We start from the raw sequence: 12019 nt of genomic DNA, 5'->3' as shown, positions 1-12019 counted from the left end.
ACTATCACATAGAATAGTGTAGCAGCACACTGTTGTTGTTCCCACTGTGTAACTATCACATAGAATAGTGTAGCAGCACACTGTTGATGTTCCCACTGTGTAACCATCACATAGAATAGTATAGCAGCACACTGTTGTTGTTCCCACTGTGTAACTATCACATAGAATAGTGTAGCAGCACACTGTTGTTGTTCCCACTGTGTAACCATCACATAGAATAGTGTAGCAGCACACTGTTGATGTTCCCACTGTGTAACCATCGCATAGAATAGTGTAGCAGCACACTGTTGTTGTTCCCACTGTGTAACCATCACATAGAATAGTGTAGCAGCACACTGTTGATGTTCCCACTGTGTAACCATCACATAGAATAGTGTAGCAGCACACTGTTGTTGTTCCCACTGTGTAACCATCACATAGAATAGTGTAGCAGCACACTGTTGATGTTCCCACTGTGTAACCATCACATAGAATAGTGTAGCAGCACACTGTTGATGTTCCCACTGTGTAACTATCACATAGAATAGTGTAGCACCACACTGCTGATGTTCCCACTGTGTAACTATCACATATAATAGTGTAGCAGCACTCTGTTGTTGTTCCCACTGTGTAACTATCACATAGAATAGTGTAGCAGCACACTGTTGTTGTTCCCACTGTGTAACCATCACATAGAATAGTGTAGCAGCACACTGTTGTTGTTCCCACTGTGTAACCATCACATAGAATAGTGTAGCAGCACACTGTTGTTGTTCCCACTGTGTAACTATCACATAGAATAGTGTAGCAGCACACTGTTGTTCTTCCCACTGTGTAACTATCACATAGAATAGTGTAGCAGCACACTGTTGTTGTTCCCACTGTGTAACTATCACATAGAAGAGTGTAGCAGCACACTGTTGATGTTCCCACTGTGTAACCATCACAAAGAATAGTGTAACAGCACACTGTTGTTGTTCCCACTGTGTAACTATCACATAGAATAGTGTAGCAGCACACTGTTGTTGTTCCCACTGTGTAACCATCACATAGAGAAGTGTAGCAGCACACTGTTGATGTTCCCACTGTGTAACCATCACATAGAATAGTGTAGCAGCACACTGTTGTTGTTCCCACTGTGTAACCATCACATAGACTAGTGTAGCAGCACTCTGTTATTGTTCCCACTGTGTAACCATCACACAGAATAGTGTAGCAGCACACTCTTGATGTTCCCACTGTGTAATCATCACATATAATAGTGTAGCAGCACACTGTTGTTGTTCCCACTGTGTAACTATCACATAGAATAGTGTAGCAGCACACTGTTGTTGTTCCCACTGTGTAACTATCACATAGAATAGTGTAGCAGCACACTGTTGTTGTTCCCACTGTGTAACTATCACATAGAATAGTGTAGCAGCACACTGTTGTTCTTCCCACTGTGTAACTATCACATAGAATAGTGTAGCAGCACACTGTTGTTGTTCCCACTGTGTAACTATCACATAGAAGAGTGTAGTAGCACACTGTTGATGTTCCCACTGTGTAACCATCACAAAGAATAGTGTAACAGCACACTGTTGTTGTTCCCACTGTGTAACTATCACATAGAATAGTGTAGCAGCACACTGTTGTTGTTCCCACTGTGTAACCATCACATAGAGAAGTGTAGCAGCACACTGTTGATGTTCCCACTGTGTAACCATCACATAGAATAGTGTAGCAGCACACTGTTGTTGTTCCCACTGTGTAACCATCACATAGACTAGTGTAGCAGCACTCTGTTATTGTTCCCACTGTGTAACCATCACACAGAATAGTGTAGCAGCACACTCTTGATGTTCCCACTGTGTAATCATCACATATAATAGTGTAGCAGCACACTGTTGTTGTTCCCACTGTGTAACTATCACATAGAATAGTGTAGCAGCACACTGTTGTTGTTCCCACTGTGTAACTATCACATAGAATAGTGTAGCAGCACACTGTTGTTGTTCCCACTGTGTAACTATCACATAGAATAGTGTAGCAGCACACTGTTGTTGTTCCCACTGTGTAACCATCACATAGAATAGTGTAGCAGCACACTGTTGATGTCCCCACTGTGTAACCATCACAGAGAATAGTGTAGCAGCACACTGTTATTGTTCCCACTGTGTAACTATCACATAGAATAGTGTAGCAGCACACTGTTGTTGTTCCCACTGTGTAACCATCATTTAGAATAGTGTAGCAGCACACTGTTGATGTTCCCACTGTGTAACCATCACATAGAATAGTGTAGTAGCACACTGTTGTTGCTCCCACTGTGTAACCATCACATAGAATAGTGTAGCAGCACACTGTTGATGTTCCCACTGTGTAACCATCACATAGAATAGTGTAGCAGCACACTGTTGATGTTCCCACTGTGTAACTATCACATAGAATAGTGTAGCACCACACTGCTGATGTTCCCACTGTGTAACTATCATATAGAATAGTGTAGCAGCACTCTGTTGTTGTTCCCACTGTGTAACTATCACATAGAATAGTGTAGCAGCACACTGTTGTTGTTCCCACTGTGTAACTATCACATTGAATAGTGTAGCAGCACACTGCTGATGTTCTCACTGTGTAACTATCACGTAGAATAGTGTAGCAGCACACTTCTGATGTTCCCACTGTGTAACTATCACATAGAATAGTGTAGCAGCACACTGCTGATGTTCCCACTGTGTAACTATCACATAGAATAGTGTAGCACCACACTGTTGTTGTTCCCACTGTGTAACTATCACATAGAATAGTGTAACAGCACACTGTTGTTGTTCCCACTGTGTAACTATCACATAGAATAGTGTAGCAGCACACTGCTGATGTTCCCACTGTATAACTATCACATAGAATAGTGTAGCAGCACACTGCTGATGTTCCCACTGTGTAACTATCACATAGAATAGTGTAGCAGCACACTGTTGTTGTTCCCACTGTGTAACTATCACATAGAATAGTGTAGCAGCACACTGTTGTTGTTCCCACTGTGTAACTATCACATAGAATAGTGTAGCAGCACACTGTTGATGTTCCCACTGTGTAACCATCACATAGAATAGTGTAGCAGCACTCTGTTATTGTTCCCACTGTGTAACCATCACACAGAATAGTGTAGCAGCACACTCTTGATGTTCCAACTGTGTAACCATCACATAGAATAGTGTAGCAGCACACTGTTGTTGTTCCCACTGTGTAACTATCACATAGAATAGTGTAGCAGCACACTGTTGTTGTTCCCACTGTGTAACTATCACATAGAATAGTGTAGCAGCACACTGTTGTTGTTCCCACTTTGTAACTATCACATAGAATAGTGTAGCAGCACACTGTTGTTGTTCCCACTGTGTAACTATCACATAGAATAGTGTAGCAGCACACTGTTGATGTCCCCACTGTGTAACCATCACAGAGAATAGTATAGCAGCACACTGTTATTGTTCCCACTGTGTAACTATCACATAGAATAGTGTAGCAGCACACTGTTGTTGTTCCCACTGTGTAACCATCATTTAGAATAGTGTGGCAGCACACTGTTGGTGTTGCTGGTACGTAACCATTACACAGACTAGTGTGGCAGCACACTGTTGGTGTTGCTGGTACGTAACCATTACACAGACTAGTGTGGCAGCACACTGTTGGTGTTGCTGGTACGTAACCATTACACAGACTAGTGTGGCAGCACACTGTTGGTGTTCCCACTGTGTAACTATCACATAGAATAGTGTAGCACCACACTGCTGATGTTCCCACTGTGTAACTATCATATAGAATAGTGTAGCAGCACTCTGCTGGTGTTCCCACTGTGTAACTATCACATAAAATAGTGTAGCAGCACACTGTTGGTGTTCCCACTGTGTAACTATCACATTGAATAGTGTAGCAGCACACTGCTGGTGTTCTCACTGTGTAACTATCACATAGAATAGTGTAGCAGCACTTCTGATGTTCCCACTGTGTAACTATCACATAGAATAGTGTAGCAGCACACTGCTGATGTTCCCACTGTGTAACTATCACATAGAATAGTGTAGCACCACACTCTTGGTGTTCCCACTGTGTAACTATCACATAGAATAGTGTAGCAGCACACTGTTGTTGTTCCCACTGTGTAACTATCACATAGAACAGTGCAGCAGCACACTGCTGATGTTCCCACTGTGTAACTATCACATAGAACAGTGCAGCAGCACACTGCTGATGTTCCCACTGTGTAACTATCACATAGAACAGTGCAGCAGCACACTGCTGATGTTCTCACTGTGTAACTATCACATAGAACAGTGCAGCAGCACACTGCTGATGTTCCCACTGTGTAACTATCACATAGAACAGTGCAGCAGCACACTGCTGATGTTCCCACTGTGTAACTATCACATAGAATAGTGTAGCACCACACTGTTGTTGTTCCCACTGTGTAACTATCACATAGAATAGTGTAGCAGCACACTTCTGATGTTCCCACTGTGTAACTATCACATAGAATAGTGTAGCAGCACACTGCTGATGTTCTCACTGTGTAACTATCACATAGAATAGTGTAGCAGCACACTGCTGATGTTCCCACTGTGTAACTATCACATAGAATAGTGTAGCAGCACACTGCTGGTGTTCCCACTGTGTAACTATCACATAGAATAGCGTAGCAGCACACTGTTGTTGTTCCAACTGTGTAACCATAACATAGAATAGCGTAGCAGCACACTGTTGTTGTTCCCACTGTGTAACTATCACATAGAATAGCGTAGCAGCACACTGCTGATGTTCCCACTGTGTAACTATCACATAGAATAGTGTAGCAGCACACTGTTGTTGTTCCCACTGTGTAACCATCACATAGAATAGCGTAGCAGCACACTGTTGTTGTTCCCACTGTGTAACCATAACATAGAATAGCGTAGCAGCACACTGTTGTTGTTCCCACTGTGTAACTATCACATAGAATAACGTAGCAGCACACTGTTGTTGTTCCCACTGTGTAACTATGACATAGAATAGCGTAGCAGCACTCTGTTGTTGTTCCCACTGTGTAACTATCACATAGAATAGCGTAGCAGCACACTGTTGTTGTTCCCACTGTGTAACTATCACATAGAATAGCGTAGCAGCACACTGTTGTTTTTCCCACTGTGTAACTATCACATAGAATAGCGTAGCAGCACACTGTTGTTGTTCCCACTGTGTAACTATCTCATAGAATAGCGTAGCAGCACACTGTTGTTGTTCCCACTGTGTAACCATCACATAGAATAGCGAAGCAGCACACTGTTGTTGTTCCCACTGTGTAACTATCACATAGAATAGCGTAGCAGCACACTGTTGTTGTTTCCACTGTGTAACTATCACATAGAATAGCGTAGCAGCACACTGTTGTTGTTCCCACTGTGTAACCTTCACATAGAATAGCGTAGCAGTACACTGTTGTTGTTCCCACTGTGTAACTATCACATAGAATAGCGTAGCAGCACACTGCTGATGTTCCCACTGTGTAACTATCACATAGAATAGTGTAGCAGCACACTGCTGATGTTCCCACTGTGTAACCATCACACAGAATAGCGTAGCAGCACACTGCTGATGTTCCCACTGTGTAACCATCACACAGAATAGCGTAGCAGCACACTGCTGATGTTCCCACTGTGTAACTATCACATAGAATAGTGTAGCAGCACACTGTTGTTCCCACTGTGTAACTATCACATAGAATAGTGTAGCAGCACACTGCTGATGTTCTCACTGTGTAACTATCACATAGAATAGTGTAGCAGCACACTGCTGATGTTCCAACTGTGTAACTATCACATAGAATAGTGTAGCAGCACACTGTTGTTCTTCCCACTGTGTAACCATCACATAGAATAGTGTAGCAGCACACTGCTGTTGTTCCCACTGTGTAACTATCACATAGAATAGTGTAGCAGCACACTGCTGTTGTTCCCACTGTGAAACTATCACATAGAATAGTGTAGTAGCACACTGCTGATGTTCCCACTGTGTAACTATCACATAGAATAGTGTAGCAGCACACTGTTGTTGTTCCCACTGTGTAACTATCACATAGAATAGTGTAGCAGCACACTGTTGTTGTTCCCACTGTGAAACTATCACATAGAATAGTGTAGCAGCACACTGCTTATGTTCCCACTGTGTAACTATCACATAGAATAGTGTAGTAGCACACTGCTGATGTTCCCACTGTGTAACTATCACATAGAATAGTGTAGCAGCACACTGTTGTTGTTCCCACTCTGTAACTGTCACATAGAATAGTGTAGTAGCACACTGCTGATGTTCCCACTGTGTAACTATCACATAGAATAGTGTAGCAGCACACTGTTGTTGTTCCCACTGTGTAACTATCACATAGAATAGTGTAGCAGCACACTGCTGATGTTCCCACTGTGTAACTATCACATAGAATAGTGTAGCAGCACACTGTTGTTGTTCCCACTGTGTAACTATCACATAGAATAGTGTAGCAGCACACTGCTGATGTTCCCACTGTGTAACTATCACATAGAATAGTGTAGCAGCACACTGTTGTTGTTCCCACTGTGTAACTATCACATAGAATAGTGTAGCAGCACACTGCTGATGTTCCCACTTTGTAACTATCATATAGAATAGTGTAGCAGCACACTGTTGTTGTTCACACTGTGTAACTATCACATAGAATAGTGTAGCAGCACACTGCTGATGTATCCAATTACATTTAATGAGAACATTAAGATATTTAAATTTTGTCACTTGTTATTGTTTTCCGGTTTCTGTGACTTCTTCGCTAACACCAACAGCCTGGCTAGTCAAAGACAGGATTAGCGTTGTGCGAGAAACTGTGAAAATCGCCGTAGCAACTCGTCTTTTCATTGAAGAGTTTTCTCCTGGGCTACACCGGAAATTGATATCTGATGATCCTTGAATAGTAGCGGGATGGCAGGTGCAACGTCAGTGTTGCACTAACAATAGTGTAGCCTAACAATAGCTCACTCCCCCGTAAGCGAGCCAAGATCACCGTATGGCTGGCACTCTTAAAAACACAGTACAGGGTTAGACTAGCAAAATTTAAGGGTCTCATAATGCATTGTGATCACTATATGTTAACAGGATAACATACGAAATGGCGGTGAAGCCTAAGAATAGCGCAGGATAACAATAGCCTGTGCTAACAATAGCACTCCTGTCTCTGACCCAGCCAAGTACAAGGTGGGACTTACAGCCTCAGAAACATAGTGTGTTTTTGCGAATTAATCTTGCAGCGGAGAGCTGGCGAATGTTTGTGAGTGTAGCAGCCATAGCAGACGTCAATATTAGCTCCTGTTACGTCGCCTGAGACACGAGAACTCGCTGAGAATGTGAGAGACGTCGCATAATAGACTGTAGAACGTAGGCAAGTTGGCGGCCATGCCAAGTACACTGAGGACTGGGCGGAGTGGAGGGAGCAACGTTGTTAATCTTTCTTGTATGGAAGTCAACACAAACAGATCATTCTGATCATGGTCATAATTTATTCAAATAGTTGGTACGTTTCTGATTAATTTAGGTCCTGGTATGCACTTCATCAATGTGAACTTGGGCATCTGACCTCATTTCAATGTTCATTTGGTGATACTGAATTTGGGAAGTGTAGTCTGTCACTGTTATGATTGTTATATCATCGCTCTTCTGGTTTATGGTGGAGTTACAAGATTTTACGAACTGGAAGAATGGCTGTTATTCTAGTAGGGAGACTAAGAGCGGTCTCACCCATGTAAACTAACCCACACTTGTAGTATGGTGTATGGTAAACTAACTCACACTTGTTGCATAGTGTATGGTGAAGTAACTCACAATTGTTGTATGGTGTATGGTACACTAACTCACACTTGTTGCATAGTGTATGGTAAACTCCTGCAGTTTCAGTGTTGGCTGCTTTCCTATGCAGCAGGTGTAATGGTGAGAAAGTGTTTGAGGTTGTTAGTCCCTTAGTCTGGAGAAGACTTCGACACCATCATGGTCTAGAACGTTGATGCTGGATGGACTGATTACATCATCTTTATTTGACTGAAGAAGCCTACTGTGTAGGCGAAATGTCTATGTTGTTCGAGAAACAATTGATGTACTAGACTCAGCTACAGTATTTTCTCTTGGCTGTTCAATAAAAGTTTAAGTCGAAATTTGGTTTCTCCCCTTCAGGAGAGAGAGAGAGAGAGAGTGAGAGAGAGAGAGAGAGAGAGAGAGAGAGAGAGAGAGAGAGAGAGAGAGAGAGAGAGAGAGAGAGAGAGAGAGAGAGAGAGAGAGAGAGAGAGTTTCGTCTCTACCCATGAGCATCCTATGAAAGAAAAGAAGTCAGACTTCATGTTTGACTTCCTTTAACGTTTATACTGGCGTTTAAATAGGCAAGCATTAAATCTTTGACGTTCAGCTGACGGGTGCTAAGCGACTCTCTTACGATACGACGGCAGAGATGAGTAAATAAAGTGGGAACGACTCTGGGTGCCAGATCTGCCCTCGGATACCAAAGATGTTTGTCGGAAATCACTGGAGCATAACAGTGAGGTAATAAACACATGTTAAATGTACACTTGCAAAGGCTGATAGTTAGTGACCTTTCGTGTGTGGTTAGTTCTCTCTCTTTTTTTTCCTCTCTGCTCAGTTCAGTCCAGATGCCATCCAAAACGGTCGGGAAACACCCAGGTACCTATTTTCTGTATCTCGGTGAATAGTTACAGCCAAACTAACTCTCGTAAACCCAAACTCAAACAATCTGTCTGGTCAAGAGACAAACTGACTGAAATCGGGTATCGTGACGATTCAGTTGAAAATACCATTGGCGAGGACATCTCCATACATCTAGATGAGTTGACACGACAGCTGCTGATACAGTTGAACAGCGATATCAGTAAAACTCTGACAAGGCCGCCGAACCTAATACAGAATAGAGAAAAACTCGTGACTCATGTCACATCATTATTATGACGTGACCTCCTACCCAGTGTGACGTGATCTTTATCTCTCACATTCCGCCGAAATGCAACTGCAAAACTGAAAAATCCATGAAACATTTATCTACGTGTCTTCTTGTGAGGGTCCTTTAAACATACATACAAGATATATATATATATATATATATATATATATATATATATATATATATATATATATATACTCAATAATAACCCACATGGAGATAGGAAACACAGACGATTAACTGATCTGTATATTTCGATCCCAGTTTGGTGTCCTCTTCAACAGGATTACTATTGAGTATCGACAAGTATTTATTACACTCTAGCTATCAATAAAGATAGAAGAGAGAGAGAAGGGTGAGACTGAAGCAGCCAGGGTGCCAACGTAACAGTTCACAGGGTGAGAACTGGAAAAATTGAAGTATTTCTCTTATTTATAGTGTAAGGAAAAACAGAGGATCATGTTGCCTATATACGGGGCCAAGAGCTGTGACTCGACTCCTGTAACCACAAACACGGCGAGAAGAAGCTAAATATAGAAGAAACATGAAAGTCGAGATACACTATTAAAGATCGACCAGCTGGCTTTGCCTGAGTGTGAGACCAGCCCCGCCCAGGAACCAGCTGGCGTTGCCTGAGTGTGAGACCAGTCCAGCCCAGGAACCAGCTGGCGTTGCCTGAGTGTGAGACCAGCCCCGCCCAGGAACCAGCTGGCGTTGCCTGAGTGTGAGACCAGCCCCGCCCAGGAACCAGCTGGCGTTGCCTGAGTGTGAGACCAGTCCAGCCCAGGAACCAGCTGGCGTTGCCTGAGTGTGAGACCAGCCCCGCCCAGGAACCAGCTGGCGTTGCCTGAGTGTGAGACCAGCCCCGCCCAGGAACCAGCTGGCGTTGCCTGAGTGTGAGACCAGCCCCGCCCAGGAACCAGCTGGCGTTGCCTGAGTGTGAGACCAACCCCGCCCAGGAACCAGCTGGCGTTGCCTGAGTGTGAGACCAGCCCCGCCCAGGAACCAGCTGGCGTTGCCTGAGTGTGAGACCAGCCCCGCCCAGGAACCAGCTGGCGTTGCCTGAGTGTGAGACCAGCCCCGCCCAGGAACCAGCTGGCGTTGCCTGAGTGTGAGACCAGCTCAGCCCAGGAACCAGCTGGCGTTGCCTGAGTGTGAGACCAGCCCCGCCCAGGAACCAGCTGGCGTTGCCTGAGTGTGAGACCAGCCCCGCCCAGGAACCAGCTGGCGTTGCCTGAGTGTGAGACCAGCCCCGCCCAGGAACCAGCTGGCGTTGCCTGAGTGTGAGACCAGCCCCGCCCAGGAACCAGCTGGCGTTGCCTGAGTGTGAGACCAGCCCCGCCCAGGAACCAGCTGGCGTTGCCTGAGTGTGAGACCAGCCCCGCCCAGGAACCAGCTGGCGTTGCCTGAGTGTGAGACCAGCCCCGCCCAGGAACCAGCTGGCGTTGCCTGAGTGTGAGACCAGCCCCGCCCAGGAACCAGCTGGCGTTGCCTGAGTGTGAGACCAGCCCCGCCCAGGAACCAGCTGGCGTTGCCTGAGTGTGAGACCAGCCCCGCCCAGGAACCAGCTGGCGTTGCCTGAGTGTGAGACCAGCCCAGCCCAGGAACCAGCTGGCGTTGCCTGAGTGTGAAACCAGCCCCGCCCAGGAACCAGCTGGCGTTGCCTGAGTGTGAGACCAGCCCCGCCCAGGAAGCAGCTGGCGTTGCCTGAGTGTGAGAACAGCCCCGCCCAGGAACCAGCTGGCGTTGCCTGAGTGTGAGACCAGCCCCGCCCAGGAACCAGCTGGCGTTGCCTGAGTGTGAGACCAGCCCCGCCCAGGAACCAGCTGGCGTTGCCTGAGTGTGAGACCAGCCCCGCCCAGGAACCAGCTGGCGTTGCCTGAGTGTGAGACCAGCCCAGCCCAGGAACCAGCTGGCGTTGCCTGAGTGTGAGACAAGTCCTGCCCAGGAACCAGCTGGCGTTGCCTGAGTGTGAGACCAGCCCCGCCCAGGAACCAGCTAGCATTGCCTGAGTGTGAGACAAGTTCCGCCCAGGAACCAGCTGGCGTTGCCTGAGTGTGAGATAAGCCCCGACCAGGAACCAGCTGGCGTTGCCTGAGTGTGAGACCAGCCCAGCCCAGCAACCAGCTGGAGTTGCCTGAGTGTGAGACCAGTCCAGCTCAGCAACCAGCTGGCGTTGCCTGAGTGTGAGACCAGTCCAGCTCAGCAACCAGCTGGCGTTGCCTGAGTGTGAGACCAGTCCAGCCCAGGAACCAGCTGGCGTTGCCTGAGTGTGAGACCAGTCCAGCCCAGGAACCAGCTGGCGTTGCCTGAGTGTGAGACCAGTCCTGCCCAGGAACCAGCTGGCGTTGCCTGAGTGTGAGACCAGCCCCGCCCAGAAACCAGCTAGCGTTGCCCGAGTGTGAGACCAACCCCGCCCAGGAACCAGCTGGCGTTGCCTGAGTGTGAGACCAGCCCCGCCCAGGAACCAGCTGGCGTTGCCCGAGTGTGAGACCAGCCCAGCCCAGGAACCAGCTGGCGTTGCCTGAGTGTGAGACCAGCCCCGTCCAGAAACCAGCTGGCGTTGCCTGAGTGTGAGAGCAGCCCCGCCCAGGAACCAGCTGGCGTTGCCTGAGTGTGAGACCAGCCCCGCCCAGGAACCAGCTGGCGTTGCCCGAGTGTGAGACCAGCCCAGCCCAGGAACCAGCTGGCGATGACTTAGTGTGAGACCAGCCCCGCCCAGGAACCAGCTGGCGTTGCCTGAGTGTGAGACCAGCCCCGCCCAGGAACCAGCTGGCGTTGCCTGAGTGTGAGACCAGCCCCGTCCAGGAACCAGCTGGCGTTGCCTGAGTGTGAGACCAGCCCAGCCCAGGAACCAGCTGGCGTTGCCTGAGTGTGAGACCAGCCCCGCCCAGGAACCAGCTGGCGTTGCCTGAGTGTGAGACCAGCTCAGCCCAGGAACCAGCTGGCGTTGCCTGAGTGTGAGACCAGTCCTGCCCAGGAACCAGCTGGCGTTTCCTGAGTGTGAGACCAGCCCCGCCCAGGAACCAGCTGGCGTTGCCTGAGTGTGAGACCAGC

This window comes from Cherax quadricarinatus, chromosome 26 (genome assembly GCF_038502225.1).
Source record: "Cherax quadricarinatus isolate ZL_2023a chromosome 26, ASM3850222v1, whole genome shotgun sequence".
Taxonomy (NCBI): Eukaryota; Metazoa; Arthropoda; class Malacostraca; order Decapoda; family Parastacidae; genus Cherax; species Cherax quadricarinatus.
Note: the sequence above shows the minus strand (reverse complement) of the source record.